General features: G+C 31.6%; 1 protein-coding gene across 1 annotated transcript in view; it reads right to left on the bottom strand.

Annotated features, from left to right (window-relative positions):
- Positions 1-17059, bottom strand: part of LOC129941832 (uncharacterized) — a 65576-nt gene that overhangs the window by 23180 nt on the left and 25337 nt on the right. The window contains exon 2 of the mRNA XM_056050583.1: positions 9714-9773. The gene's annotated coding sequence lies outside the window, so the exon portion shown is untranslated. The remainder of the gene's footprint in view (positions 1-9713; positions 9774-17059) is intronic.

The following is a 17059-nucleotide window of genomic DNA, read 5'->3' as shown; positions in this document are numbered from 1 at the left end:
TGTGAAAACCAGAGAGAGAAAGAAATATCAAATGTCTCGATTCTCTCTGCTCTTCGAGGTGAAAACATGTATACACCGATACGAATTCAACACGCTATAAAAAATGAGAGTAAGAGGTTCCAAAGGGACGGAGACGAGGAAATTTGGCTCTCTCATTTAGTTTTTTCTCTCTGGTTTTATACGGAGTTACAATTGATTGTCTCCAAGTGCAGAGCAAAATGAAAACGAAAACCACAGCGGAAAAATATTTGTGGAGAGTTCTCTCAACTGTGAAAATTGACAAGTTCTGACAGTGCTGGTAAATAAAAGTGAAAAAGAATTCGATTTATTAACATTTTGTTGAGCAGTTAGTACATGTACTCCAGAGGCTCGCAACGGCTAAATTATTTTTGTGAAATAGCTGCACTGGCTTCGACCAACGAAGCCAGTTTCTTTTTTTTTCTCCGAAGAAAAATCAATGTTTATTCTATGGAAATTGAAGTTCACTGCTCGTCTTCATCACTTCTTGCACATCACCAATAACATCTTCAACATCCTGAGTTTCCGATTCATAAATGTATTGTTGCAACACAGTAGACGAATCCGAATTAAAACACCGAAAGTCACGAGTAAACAATGTTTTCAATAGAAAAATTAAACGTCAAAATTTCGCAAGCAATTAATATGAGAGAACGAAAAGAGTGGAGAATTGTACTAAGAAATCTAGTACAGCTTAACACTAAAATGACACATTTCGTCGTTCAGCAGCGTACTGAAAAACGAAAAGCACAGCGAAATTTTTCGTTTATGATTTCGTCATGTCATTTTTGTACCGTAATTTTCGTTTCGCATTAGCAGCGTACTAGGCTTATCAATAAATATTGTCCGTGTTTGAGAAATTATGCTCTAGGCTGATGTTGGTAAACAAATTTGTCTAATGGTAGTGGATGGAATGGTCCAGTCTTTAGTTCAAAATTCCAATTAATAGGCCCTTTTAAGTTTCTCTGTTTCGTTTATTTTCACGAATTGTCACTGTTAGAAATATTCGGATGCCCGTTTTTTAATTAAATGGAACTAGCAAACTACTAGTAAACTAAACAACCTCTTTAATAAATTAGTACTATCCTCTTAGCTTTTTTAATAAGTGGTAATCAAAAGTGCAATCTATAATTAATAACGAAATTATAAGTATTACTAATCATGTTAACTGTTGTTTTTAAGAATTTGAATGTAATTAAGGGCTGGCAACAATAATGTAAAACGGCAAAAACATTAAAATTAGGGAACTCATACCGTATGAGTATTTTCCTATTTTTGATACAGACATAAGTTTGAGTCATACCACGATTTTCAAAATTTGTACTGCGTTTTAAGTTTTAAAATTAATTTTTACATAAATGTCATACTCATGCGATTTGGCAACAAAAAAAATCAAAACAAAAACGAATTTTGAACCACCCTAATTTAATTTTGTACATTCACTGGTACTTATCTGTTTATAAATTTGCTTTGTTTGAAGGCAAGGTATGCAAGGTAAAGCACTAAAGTGTCCCCATTTAGACGGAATCAGCTTATGATGAATTCTGTGAGCGTTTTCAAAATGTTTTAATTAACGTTCATTTGCGTACAGAGTATAATTATTCAAATAATTTCATCTCATATCATAGTTTAAGGAGCTAACTGGAGGAGCGAGATATAAGATACAGCACTGACTGCTAATGTACATACAATACCATTTCCGACTCGAGTCTGTTTGTCTTTTTATAAATTTTTCTTTTGGGTAGGTGCATCCGTGAATCTGGAATTTCTATATGATAACGACTCTATTGAAAAATTATGTGTATAATTGCGAATAAGCCTGGTTTTGCGCACATTTTTATGTGTAGTGGATTTTAGTTAGTAAATTAAAAGGCTTTACACTTCTATTTTTTCATTCATATATAATCGGCATTGATGCTCGTATAGGTAAGCTTATAGTTAAGGGTACACATGCTCTTATTTTCCCAAAAGCTCCTATTAAAATTACCTTTGAGACCTTTGTGTAAGCCTTGTACTGAGTATTTCACAAAAAGTTGGGCTTTGTTAAGGAAAAAAGTTTTGTGATGATTTGGGGTTGATGCGATTCAAAACATGTTTTTAAAATATGCCTCTTAAAAAAAAAATATATATAAATGTAGAATGAATTTCTAACTCTCAATATTTCTCAAACCCATTGCACTGTCTTGATGAAACATCCTTTTTTTCTGTGTTGTTCTTTAAATGCTCCGATAACGCTAATAAATAATCGCTTTTGATGGCATATTTCTTTTTAAGATAGATAATGATTGATGAATATTTTACAACGTTCATCCCAAAATATTGGTGCCATAAACTTGCCATTAAACTCTTGCGTCTTTCCAAGGCTTGGTGTCTTTTCATCACGTGCAATTCACTTGACTGTAATGATGAAATGAAGTTATGTTTCATCAATTCTCACAAATAAACTCCAAATTTCGGACTTATAAAGATAGTAAAGCGTTAGGTGATTATGATGATAACAATACTGGTATTAGGCTTCTTTATAGACAAACTTATACAACCGATTTCGTCTGCAATTATTTGTTTTCAGTTTATTTCTTTTTTTTTATATTTAAACAATAGAATTTTAATTTTTTTATTTGTTTGATTGTTGTCTGCGCTCAACCATTCAAGGCCATTCAAAACACAAACGGTAGACAGAATGTTATTTGTAAGATTTTTGTTCATTTAGCATAATATGCAAATATTGTGGCTATCATCATAAAATTGAAATTGGTGAATTTAATTTCAATCCCTGTCTGGACCAACTTAAAAGTTTGTTTGCTTTTTAAATTCTCTTGCAAGAAATTGGCAACGCTTCCAAGAACAATTTTTGTCGTAATTTAGCATACAAATAACATCTTTTCTCTATTCCTTGCGAAACTCACTTAAACATTTTATTTATATCTACATATGTTCTAGGAATATTTATATATTAATATAGGTATATCAAAAACACCGAAACCAGTTTAGGGATCTGGTCCTTACGCACCATTATAACGGATTATCCGGTTGGAATTCGACATTTGTCAAACTCAGGGTCGCATAACCTCCATTGAGATATTATTTTCTTGTATTTTTGTAGGAATTTCTTTCAATTCAAAACTAATCGAATTGAGCTAATGGATATGACCCCCACCATATTTTCAATTATTCATTTTTTTTCTATATGAAAACTAAATTTGTATTTTACTTTCTAAATCTTTGTTGCCAAACGTACCTCTTTTAACTGAGGACTGGACCAAGAACATAATATGAATCGGAAATTCAACCCTATTCCAAAAACTGAGCACAAATTCAACAAATTTTGACCAATGGAGATCCAGGCGCGTCATATGAGCTATAAAGCCTACACAGTTAAGTTGGAAAGGTAAATATTTCATCTAAAAATTTGTAAGTTATTTAATGACATTCACCAACAAGTGGTTTGCTGTCTAAAACAACTACTATTTTTCTAATTTTAGTAATAGTTTTAATTATTGTCATAAAATTTGTTTATAAGAAAAAGAGCAAATATTCAGGTTTTTAAGAAGAAACCTTGAATAAGAGATCGTCAATTTTATATTAAGTTACTTTTAATTTTCTGAAACTTGCGATACATATATGGCAAGTATTGCATTCGTACAAAATTTTGAATCAAACATGACATTACGATTGTAGAAAAGTCGAAAAAAGTTGGTCCTCCGATTCCGTCTGTCTGTCAGCTTTAACCATTGTGATATTGAGGTTTTCAGCCGTTTGGCTTAAAGCCTTTTTATTAAGGCTTAAGGCATTTATATTATTTTATTTTGATAATATTAAAAATAATAGCATTCCCCTTAAAAATTTGTTTGTTTAAAATAATAAAATGCACGACTGGGTCGCACGAACTTGCTCCTGTATGCTAAGAGTATGTTTAAAAAAGTACTTATGTAAGATTTAAAAATATACCTGTGAATTAAGTTTGTCTTCAAAGATATAAATGCCATTATGTACAATTGTACATAATGAAAACCATAGTACTCTCATGAGCAGAAACTTTTAGGGCGACCAGATGCTAGTCGTTGGCGTAGCTTTAGTATCGAAAGTGGAAAAATTCAGCGGGAGCGAGAGAAAAATATTATTTCCATTCCCATAAGCAGCCAGCAGAATAAGGGAGATAATTAATTTTCGACCCAAAAAGTCTACACAATTTCCTTCATTCTACTTGAGTCTATCCTTGTATATATTTTCACATAAACAGCTTCCATATGAAGGTTGATGAATTTGTTTTTGTTTTATTTATATCAATGCACTTTATATAAAAAACAAAATGGCTTAATATTGTATCTAATAAGGGGATGAAACAAACTTTTACATGCTTACGTCAGCTGTTTAGGATCTTTTCCGATATTTGTTTTTATTTACATTCATAAGTCTGCTTTTACTTCGGTACGATCTTTGTATATGAAAAATGGTTTGTATTATGTATAAGGCTACGATGCGATTCAAAGCTTTTTTCCTTCAGAAAGAGCTTTATTGTAATTTCATATTAGAAGAATCAGGATGGAAAATAAATAAGATAAGAAAGAGGCAGACCAGGAATGTTTAAATTGTAAGTCGATCGCCTATTGGTTGTGTAGTTAGGTAGCAGGTAGATGTCTAAAACGACCATAAAATAGTTCACTTGGCGTGCTTAGCTTTATGCAGATAGATAGATAAGGACATGTTCATGATGATAATGAAGGAATGTTATTGGTGGCTAGAAGGTTCATACTACATTCCTTCTTTACTATAAGTTTTCAGCGCTAACATGGAGTTTTTACGTTCAGTTTATTTATTTTGTTAAAGTTTAAAAAAATAACAAGCATACGTACAGGTACAAGAAATTGCTATTCATGTGTTGTTTAAGGTCAGGCTTTTGAGCGTTTTGGATTTTAGTTATAAAGTGACACGTAAGCAGTAGTTGTAGAAGTTGTACGTAATACCTTTATAAGTAGGTATAATGTGTATACGTTGAAAAAGTGATTCTAATAGAAAATACATATACTCTTTCTGGCCCGTTTCTTTAACTTGTAGGTACTAAGTATTTATTCTTTTATATAGGCGTAGGCAAGTAAATCATGTGTGAAACAACCTTATTCGTAAAAAATAATATTTTAAAATCACATTTATACAAAGTTACCAAGATATTACTTCTTGATGGACATTTTAAAATAGATTTTTGATTAAATATATCATATCCGATACAATTGCGCTACATGGGCGGCCATATCGTTGGTATTTACAATAATTTTAGCTATAAAAATACATAAATATGTACAAAACGCACTAATTTAGATAAAAGCTAGGAATGTAATTACAATTTTGTCAAAATAATGCGCTCTTTCGGGATCATGCACAGTTAAAATATTAAAAAAGAAATTATTTTAATATTCAAAATTTCGCCCGAAAAATAAGTTTGTCTTCAAAAATTTAAATGCCATTTTATAAATAAAAAAACATTTTATTTTTCAAATTTTTTTTATGAAAATCGTTAGAGCGGTTTTTTTTTAAATTAATTTTTTATATATAAAATTTTTCAATTTTGTTCTAAAAATATTTTTGGTACGCAGTTGCTTAGAGATTGTTAATATACGCTATGCGTTTGAATTTCGTAAAAAAATGTTGAAACGTTTTTGAGATATCGAATTTTGAAAAAATAAAATTCAATATTTTTTTAAAAATCCAAACAATAAAAAATTGCACTTTTGATAATCAAATATTGTTAAAACAATATAAGAGCTTATTCAGAAAAAAAATTATTGAAATCGGTTTATAAATTACTGAGAAAATTAAAAAACAAAATAACGGTTCTATGAGCGGTACCTTTCCTGAGCAATACAAAAATTTGTTTTTCTTATTAAAAGAAGGCAAGTTAAAAAATAAAATTTTAGAGAAAATTTAAAGAAAATCTATCGGTTTGTTTTTGAGAAAATTCGAATTTTCGTTTTTTGCCCAAAAATATTGTATGGTGGCCACTGTTAGTTTTGATCTTAAAAAAAAAATGAAAAAAACGCCTAACGCGAATCTGCTCAAAACCTTAACTTCCAAGTTTGAACTCAATCGACCCAATGGTTTAGGCTGTAGGAGCGTGGACAGACAGACAAAACCGACCGGACGGAATCGCGGGACCCACTTTTTTCGACTTCTCTACCATCGTAATATCATGTTTGATTAAAATCTCGAGTTCGAAATTTTGCACGAATGCAAAACTTGCCATATAGTTCCTATATGTCGCAAGTAAAAAATTGAATTTTTCAAAAATGATCCGATAGATTTTTTTAACACTTTCTCCATTTTGTTGTTTCTTAATCTTTCTTCTTTCTACAAGAAAAATATATTTTGGTATTGCTCCAGAAGGGTACCCCTTATAAAACCGTTATTTTATTTTTAAGTTTTCCCAAGAACTAATCGATCGATTTCATTAATCTTCTCTTTCAGTGCAAGCTCTTGTGGATTTGTGGATGATCAAATTTTCAAATTGATGATGATCAAAAATGTCATTTCTTTTATTTTTAAACAAATAATAAATTTTTTTGGAATTATTGATATCTCAGAATGGAGTGAATATTTATTAACGAAATTTAAACATAAAATATATAAGCACTTAATAACAGACTGTATACCACAAATATTTTAAAGACAACATTTAAAAATTGTGTATAAACAAATTTAAATTAGGGATTTTCGAAAAAAAATTAAGTTAATCTATGTTTTTTGAGAAATAAAATAACATTGAAATTTTTGCAAGTTCTAGTGACCCAGTCGTGCATTAATTATATTTCTTTTAAAATTTATTTTCTGTTAAATGAAACTTTTAAGATCTTAAAAAATTAGAGGAATCTACTTTTTGAAGTTTATGTGCTTTAGATGTCCTAGAACTGAGATTTAAACACGAACTTGAAAAGTATAAATGTTCAAAAAAATAGCAAAAGTGACACTTTTGTTGCACGTTTCATATCTAATTATATAAAAGCTTTGAATCTCTTGATAACTGAAAGAGATTCTAAAACGTGTAATTTGTGACTGCCTTCCAAAATTTCTTCCCAACTCATTTGTTTAGGTACTTAAGTTAGTTTTTAGTATATATTCAGAGAAATTATAAACTTAAATGCACATATTTCTTTAAATTCAAGAACCAAATATTTTTTTCTCTACAATTTTTAAGTTTAGTTGACTCCTTTAAGACCAAATTATTACCCGTGTGTTGTTGGAGAATCTATCCATAGTATAGTAGGATCTTACACGAATAACAAAAACAATACCCATAGTATGAATAACACCTATAAAAGTTAGAGCAGAATCTTACTATGGATGGGTTTTGACATTTATACGAGTTGGTACGATTGATATTGCATTTGTATCTCTAGGGCTGTGTTCGTTGAGTAGTTGTGGATTCGAAATTATGTATGTGTTTTTCATTGGGGAAAAAACCATTTTGTTACTGTTGATATCATTTAGTTTTGTTAATAAAAATGGACTAACTGGGCTTATTTTGCAAGAAAAAACAATAGAAAAGATACCTAATTAAGTTTCAACAACTGATTCTCCGACGGGAATCGAGTCAAATCAAGCTCATTTCAACTCGATTCAGTTATGTAAAGAATTTTCTTAATTAATTTTTTTTTTTGCTAAGTTAATTTTCGCAAACTTTCTTCTATTTGTGTTATTATTTTATTATTATTCTGAAAGATCTTCTTTCAGTTGTACCAATATACTGGCTACTGCGTTTTGTTGGCAGGTTTTCACTGTACTATTCATGGAATTCCAAAAAATGCCACTTATTTTCTAGCATCAGCTCCAATCTACGAGTAAGCAGACTGATAGCGATAGAAATAATAGACTCTCAAAAATTGAGTCCGAAAAAGCCAGGAAATGCTCGATATTTACATTCTTCCTCATTTTCTGGGTTTTTGAATTTTTGTAGCGTTTTTCTCATAGATAGAAATGGGAAGATAAAAGCTAGGCTTTAAAACAATTTCTTACATTTCTGCGTGAAAGCAACAAACACCTTCTAAACTATTGTGTTTTGCTCTTAAATATGGCATATTTAGAAAACTGCTGGAATGTTTTCATATGTAGAGAGTCGATCAAATTAAATAGTTCCTTGCTGGACAACAGCATTAAAATAATTTAATAACTAAAGTTGTCACTTTAGCCTTTCAAATGTGAAAATTTAAGGTTAAGATACACATTATGTTACTTAAATTTTGTTCGTAAAAAATCATCTTTGTGTGAAGCGTGTGACCCCCCTGATTAAAAGTCTGGATCCGCCATTGGACTTGTGCATCATCGTTTCGCTCGTAAAACTGAAAATATCGATGCTGTAAGTTAAAGTGTTGCCGAAGACCGGAATGTATCGAACCCTGTTCGTTCTCAGGAATTTGTCTTACGACACATTATGGCGTATTTGCATTTGGATTTGGACCTACATCCATATAAGATCCAGCTCACACAACAACTGAAGCCGGCAAACCATTCACAAAGATGCGTTGAATGGGTGCTTGAACAGGCAGGCGGTGGACAGCAATTATTCGAACAAAATTTTCTTCAACGACGAAGCACATTTCTCACTCAGTGGGTATTTTAATAAACAAAATTGTCATATTTGGGGTTCTAAGAATCTTCCTCAAGTAATTAAAGAGACGTCATAACATATACAAAAAATTAAGGTTTGGTGCGCTCTTTGGTCCGGAGACAAAATTGGACTGTCACAGTGTCACCATCAATTTTGAGAGTTATGGCTGAAACACAAATACGCTTCAGCTTCGTCTGCGTTACGATGGGCCTGCTTCGAGGTTGCTTTGAATGACATTTCTAGTATGACATTTCTAAAATGGCACTTCTGCCATTAGCAGCTATTATTTTTTCTCAAAAGTTTGTTTTGATTTTTCTTGCAGTAAAAAATATGAATTTTGAAATCGAACAAATTAAATTAATGGCGGAAGTAGCTTACACAGCCTATAATAACCAATGGGAATCCCTCCAAAAGCAAATATATTTTGTTTGTTCAGTAATCTTGAACTAGAGCTTCCGTTTTTAGTCACATTACGTAACAATACGTTCTTTTCCTTACGATTGTCAAAGGAAACGTGAGGTCAAAGCATTCATTGAATTCCTATGGCTGAACTCGTAAACGTCAGGCAAAGCCGAATAAGGGTGTTTGTTTTTCATAATAATGGCTGGTCGTATGATACTCGACATTTTTTTTGCCTGCTATTGAAGAACAAATGTGGTTTCTAGCCAATACGGCTTTATTACAAAAGGCATTTAGTGGCGATATCAAATGGCTACCAATATCGTGCGATTTGACACTTCTTTCCAACATGCGTCAAGGTATTGCTGAGATACCGCCCAACATGTGTCAAAGAGGTTGAAAATTACCTAAAACGAATCGAAGCTTTCAAATTTGCGTTGGGGTCATTTAAATTATGTAGTGTTTCACACATAATATTAACGTTAAAACTTTATAATAAAAAAGAAATATCATGATCAAAAAAAATTCATATGTGTTTTATTTACGTTTACTTTTGAAACCGCAAAATGGATAACGCTGTAACTCCAATGAAAAGTAGGAAAAATTATGAAATATAGTTATAATTTGTAGGCCTATATTTATAAAACGATCAAAATCAAAATTATCATAAAATTCACATCACAAATAAATTTTAACTTACCTTCAAAATCTTATCTCTATAAGTCTTAAGCAATTTGAATAGGAGTCCTCATTATGTCTTCTAAAAATAAACAAAAATTTTGAAGTGTTACAAATTGAATGTGGAAATACATGGTTTAAATTTTACAAAATGACATTGAAATTGAAAGTGCAACAAGTAATAATTTTATTTACGTTTAATGGTAATTATTTTTTCCACTTTCAATTGAATGTGAATCTATATGACTTTCTAAAGTTGAATGCATTTAATTATTGAAATAAGTGCAATAAATTATTATAATGCTATATAAGTAAGTAAATACTCGTATATGTATGTATGTAAGTATTTTGGAAAGAGTCATCGTACAGGTTAAATCAAGTTATGATTTAATTTATTAATTTTCTATTTGAACGCATCAATGCGAGATTTAGGGTACGCAAAAGTATAGAATTACTTTTATGTCTTATTGGTTAATTAATTACAAAAGCCATACCATTTTCTATCTCTGTATCATAAACAAAAATCATTGAAATCCCACCTAAATAAATACACTTTCTAAGCACAATGTGGACTGAAGATTGAACTACTTTTTAATGTTCACACTATTTTGCAGACAAATTAACTAGTGCAAAACGGGTAAACACGAAAGAAGTAATTATTGTTTAAAACCACCACACCACAGAAAGTTAAATGATAATGATAGTGATAGCCAGTTTTTGTTTTACATTCTCAATCCAATGCATCGATGGTTGATTTTTATTTTTTGTTTTCATTTTTATTTTACATTAACATCAGATGCGTAGCTAGACAATTTTTGAGGGCCCCTTACCAATTAAAAATAAATGTGGCCGTATATATTTTAAAAATAAGGGATTTTTTGCGAACCTACCTAGTTAAACTTTTAAGGGTCTTTTTTAGGAAAAACTTTCCATCTTAAGAAACAATAATACCTTGCAAAGTTAAACGTAAAGTACACTGAGTTACAAAAAAAAGTGGTGCACCTTGTAATTTCGCAATAATTTCAAATATGTAAAAAAATTTGTTTTTTAAATTCAGTATTGTTTATTAACATTTAATATTATTAATTTATGTACAAATAAACAAATGGGAAGAACTTTTAAATAAAATATAAAATACATGAGTTTTTGTTCTCTAAGTAATGGGTGCTGTTTCCCCTAACATCTATAGAAGCTTTAATGCGCATCAGCATGCCTTTAATAATGTTTTTTACGATCGTGTCGATTATCCCACTCTTCAATCTGACAAGATCTCAGTTTACTTAGTTCCTCGGAGAGAGCAGGGCGCTTCCTTGTCATTTATTCCAGCAGCTCCCATCCCAAATATGTTTAATATATGTTCAAGCCATCACATCGATTTCTTCGAGTAGTCACCTGGCAACGTGAAATCTCGCAATATCTTGAATCACCATGAAATTTTTACCAATAAATGGGCCGAAAGGAACCACATATTCTTCCAAAATGTTGGTGATGTAATAATTGGAGTTAACCGCTCTTTCCACCATGCACAGCAAAGTTATTCCTTACTCATAACCTCTCTAGAAATTTCCCCCCTGAGCAACTGTTGTCAAATTGTATCTCACACCTGATCTCTTTCAGAGCTCTTTCACACATGACGATTTTCTCCGTACGGAAAAGAACCGTACGGTTTTTTTCCGTGAACCATTAATAGTAAACTAATAAAATTAACTAAAGCTTTCACACTGGACGGAGACGGTTTTTTTCCGTACGGACAATTTAAAACAGCCGTCTCAACGACTGAAATATACGGCACGCGACCGTGCTGTCGCAGTCTTATCAGTGGCGTACGTGACTACGCGAACGCATTCACAAAAGACGTCTACCGTCGGTTTTTGTGGTCACTTGTACTAAAGAAAAATATCTAAAATATAACCAAACGTACACGATTCACGGGAAAAATAAGTTATGTGTGAAGACAAAGTCCGTACGGAAAAAAATCGTAATGGTTTTAACAGTACGGACCGTTTCGTGTGAAAGAGGTCTAGCACTATTGTACGTCCGTCTGGTGAGTGTAGAAAAACCTGGACTTATCAGTGAAGATCATTTTTACCCTAGTCGGCCTCGGTTCAATCTTGGGGAAGGCGATCAAATTCCATTCGCTTCCATTTTGTTAAGTGCTGTATCGTCAGTCTTGGTATACGACCAGATCACTCTTAATTAAACACCGCCTCACCGTTTAAGCATTCAAAGTGATTCCTCTCACTGATTAAAGTCTGTGAGACACTTCAACCGCTGTTTGGTGAAGGCTTTGAGGCACCTTATAGGTTCTTTTGCAAAAATAACGTGGTATATTATCAAAATAATAACTACACATCATAAAGTATGGCTGCTTCACTTTTTTTGTAACTCAGTGTATTTCAGTGAAAAGAATTTTCACAGTCTTTATTTGAAAAGTGCGAGATAAAATTGTTTCACCAATTTTAAACACAATTTTGAATTTAATTCGTATTTTGAAAAGTCGCAAAGTAAATCTTAGATTCTGTTTTTAAGTTACATATATCCATAGTGCCATCACCACATCCAGCTACATAAGGAAATCCTCCTTGAGAACAAAACTGCGTGGTTATGACTGAACAATTTTGTGCACATCAAATTGCCTTCGAGAGAAAATCATCAATAATAATATTTGACACTCGATGAACTACTCTGCAGACGGATGCTTTGCTTATTTCGTGCATAGATGCAACACCGTGATTTTCGGCTCCATTCCCAACCCAATGTAGTGTACACAAAAGTTGTTGCAATGGTCTTATACACAGTGCTTTGGCTATTGAATTGTAGTTTATTTATAAATTTAGATAACACAAATTCAATTCGTTAATCAAAAACTCTCTTTTGCCAAAAAAACATTTCCGATATCGAAGTTATTTCTTAGTTTAATTACTCTTAAGTCACTATTAACTAACTTCTTCGTTTTATTATATTATTAACAGGTTTTCAAAAGAAATCTTGATTTGCTATGATCTATCAAATTCTATGAAGGATTGAAAAACCTCTACAAAATCAGACATTTTTGAAATTGAGATGACTCAACGCGTTAACCCTAAAATTCAATATTCATGGTCTTTGCTAATTTCGCCAAAATACAAGAATAATAACAATAACCTAAATATGTATGTCCATTGTCTTGTTCATAATTATTTACTTCTTCATTTTCAAAACAGTTCATGTATTTTTGTATCAGTCTTCAAAAACTTTCCAAAACAAACACTTGTTTGCAAATCAAAATTTTCTCTTTGAAAAGCTTTTAAAAATTCTTAATATAATTTGCAAAGTTTATTGTTTGGTGAAACAAAAGGTAACAAATACTTTTGAAACAAATATTTTCATTTTCTGGAAAAGACTTTGCACTTTTTAAATCTGAGTTTGGTGAAACGTTTTTTGCAAAGAGAAAAACTTTTCAGTTTAATAACTTTCTCTTTGCAAACTTGCGTTTGGTGAAAAGTAAAAGTGTAAAGTTGCAAAGTGAAAAGTGTAGGGTGAAACAGGGCCCTGGTAGAAGAAAATCTTACATCCAGTCATATATGTAAAAGCAGCCTTTAAAAGGAACGTTTTCAGCATATTTGTTAAGTTTTAAGTCTCCTGAGTATTAATTCATAATGCTGCCAAGCTTCCACTATACAGCCTGTGGTGGCAAGATACCCCAAAAGAGGTAAAAAAAATAGCGTCAAAAAGAGCTACGAGTATGTAATTTTTTAAATCTTGGATAAAATTCGGGAATTCTGCCAAACGCCAGAAATGGAGTAGTTTGGTTTAGTAGCAAAAACTGATGTTCTTTTATAAATCTTAAAAGAAAATAACAAGATAACTTGGCTGCTATAAGAAGCTATCTTTAAAATCGATCCGGAAAAATTTTGAATCGACATTTGACGGTGTTTCCTTTCGATTAGAAATGAAAATTATATACTGTTCGATCGGAAATCACACAAAGAATTTGTTTATTTCTTGAACAGCTGATAAATTTATGTTCAAAAGTCAAACGAATCTTTCCACTGATTTTTTTTCCAATTTCACACAATTCCAATGACAGATTTCTGTCAGCAAACATTTTTTTGATGGATTTGAATCATTTTTCAATGACAAACATTTCTAATGGCTGCGTTCAATCTCAGACAGATAGGGTATCCGGATACCTTTTTGTTAGTGTTTTACGTGTAAAATAACAGCTGATCAAAAACAGCAGATATGTCAAAAAAGGAATCCAAAGGTATCCAAGAATTTCTGGGGATGTAGATATCTGACATAACAGCTGATTCAACACATGGTTGAATTTCAAGAAACTTGAAAATTTATTTCAGCTTTTTGTATTTGTTGGTAAACAAAAAGTTGTATTTGAGGATGTTCTGTACATAATAGCCGATGAAGAACCTATTTGTCTCCGATTTTACAAGGAAATAATGATCTAGGTTTTACCTTCAGTCTAGTGGAGCATTTACCCTGTTCCAGAGGTAGAACAAAATACAGGTCACTTATTTATTAAATTGTTACGCACCTATCAATTGATCATTGTCCGATGAATCAGTTGAATTATCCATTAAATGCTTTATCTTACGACAATTTTGACTTCGAAGCTTAAATGTTCCTCTGCTTTTTGTGAACAGCTGAAAGTTGTTTTTATTTTTTGACAGCTATCTCAATACAACTCGTTCAACAAAGTATCTAAAAATCCACCTATCCAAGATACTCTATCCAACACGCAGCTAATACCTATAAATGACCTGTCAAAAAATTCCAATATTTTTCTTCAATGATGAAAACCAATGAAAGCTGTAACTGGCACCTAATGGCCATTCATAAATAGTATGAACATTTGTTTTTAGAGATTGATTTTTAAGAATATTTTTGCTTAAAATTGATTACCAACTTATCAAGTTAAAGTAAGGTGTTTAAAGTTACAATGCAAGTAAAGTGTTTTTTTTCGTATTTGGTTTGACAAGTAAGACTGTCAAACTGTGTTCATTATGAATCTTTTAACCTTAAAAAAAACACGTCCAAATTGTGGAAATTCAAAAAGTCCTTGACTTTTGGAGTGGACACATATCTATTTTACTGTAGTTTTTATTACTACAAAAACTCAAGTGCGGTTGGTAGTTTCTAAACAGAAAATTAATAAAGTAAATTTTGTAAAGTCTGACTAATTCAAAGTCGATAAATTAGCTCTTAAGTTGCTATCAATATGTTACTAATTGAATACCACTGTAAAACACGAACAAATCACAATAAAAATTGCTACTACACTAACTGTGGAAATTTACTGCACAAAATTGATCTGTTCGCGAAGTTCATAGATCTTTTGACACAAGAATCGTATTTATTGATGATAAATGGCTTTGTCAATAAACAAAATAATTTCCGTTTATGGCGAGCGAAGACAATCCAAAAACTGGTAAGGAATTACCATTGTATTTATAAAACTTGGTTGTTTGGTGTGATTTACATTTTGGCAGCATTATCAGTCCTTTTTTCTTAAATGAGGAAGAAGCTGCCATTACAGTAAATGGTGTCCGATATCGATTCAATCTGACTGGTTTTATGTTTCCTGGAATTATCAACTAAACAAAGATGACATTTGTTTCCAACAAGACGGTGCAATATGTGATAAAGCGTGCTTAGCCTTCAATTTATTGCAAATTAATTAGGTGATAAACATTATTTCCGTACGTAGTCGTGTTAACTGACCCCCTCGTTCATGCCACTTAACGCCTCTTGATTACTTTTTATGATTCATTGAGGTTTATTTTAACAAACCAGAATTCTTGGAAGCTGACCCTTAAGACTAAAATAATAATTTCAACAATATATCTGTGTTGTGTAGATTTTATAATAGTAAGTTCCTAAGTTCTCAAAAAACACCCTTTTAAATGAAATGCATGTCTAGATCATTGACACCTTCAATTGCGAATTTATATTTGTACTTGTTTCCCATTTGCTCTAAAAAAACAACTTAAAGAAGTAAATACCTAAGAATTCTATTAAAAGTACCTTGGAAAGGATACAACTTCAAAACGTTTCTTTTTAATTCTCTAACGACTAAACAAATTAAGAAATAATCTTGTTACATTGCCTGGAGCATTGCAGTGATTTGTGTTCTTAAACTACAAAACAAACAGTCAAAGAGTATAAGGCATAACGTATTTATACAAAAACAATACCTTTTCTACTCATAAAAATAAAATAAAAACTATAAGAGAAACGCAATCTTCTTGTTCACCATATACAACGTCAAGCCTGGAGTTTTACTATGTCTATACAACTACGTGCACAATTCTAGGTTTTTGATGCATTCATCTGAGCTCGTTTCTTTATGGCCAACAACGCCTCCAAGCATTTTTTGCCGTGCAAAGGACCAAAAGAGACGGCCAGGCAGGCAGATATACCTTCCACACATCCATAGGAAATGGGTCATCCTATAATCGTTAGGACAGAAATATTATATCTATGCATATAGTTCAAGATTTTATATAGATAAAGTATGCACAGTTCGTAGTTTTTAAACTCATTTGAAAATTAAAATACTTTATAAGTTATACGTTATAACTTTGATAGTGATATTTTTGCTTTTAAGTTAATTTTAAAATTATGTAGACACTGAATTCGGGAAGCATTATTTTATGGATTGCAGAGTGGATTATTTGACCCAGTTTGGAATAGATATTAGTTTTTCCATTTTTCAAGTTTTCAATTACATATTTCCGTTTTTTGAAATTAGAAAATAAGCAAGTCTTCGAAATACAAAATTCAATCAATCGCAATTAGTAATTTTTCATATTATATTTTTGTTTCACATGATTATGCCACTGTTGCTCTTTTGAATTGTTTCCAGTCAGATTTGACTTGATTTTTTCTTCGTTAGCTGAAAATGAAATACAGATCCAGTCAACATTTATTTTTGACTGGAATAACTTCCCAAAGGAAATAATTATAATCGGTCCGATTTATCGAATTGAAAATGTTAACATTTCTCGACGTTTTAAGGTCTCTAGAGTCTAAATAAAAGAGTTTTAGAGAGATGGAATTCGTGACTTTTTGAAGAAAAAAACCAAAATGTCTAAGAATGTGATATTCATTTTCGATTAAGTGGATAAATACAAGTTTTATGGAGTTTTTCCGAAGAAAGTCATAAGAACTACCTGAAAAAAAGGATACTCTGATGGTTTGGGATGAATGGAACCTATTTGTCCGATTCTGAAAAGTGGAGACCATCAGTCTACTTAACATCACTTTTAAAATCTTCTCTGCCGTAATATGTGAATCTGTAAAGCCCATCGTCAACAACCTGATAGGCCCTTATCAGTGTAGTTTTAGACCAGGAAAGTCCACAGTCGATCA

Source organism: Eupeodes corollae, chromosome 1 (assembly GCF_945859685.1).
Source record: "Eupeodes corollae chromosome 1, idEupCoro1.1, whole genome shotgun sequence".
In the NCBI taxonomy this organism is placed as follows: Eukaryota; Metazoa; Arthropoda; class Insecta; order Diptera; family Syrphidae; genus Eupeodes; species Eupeodes corollae.
Note: the sequence above shows the minus strand (reverse complement) of the source record. Positions and strands in the feature narration are given on the sequence as shown.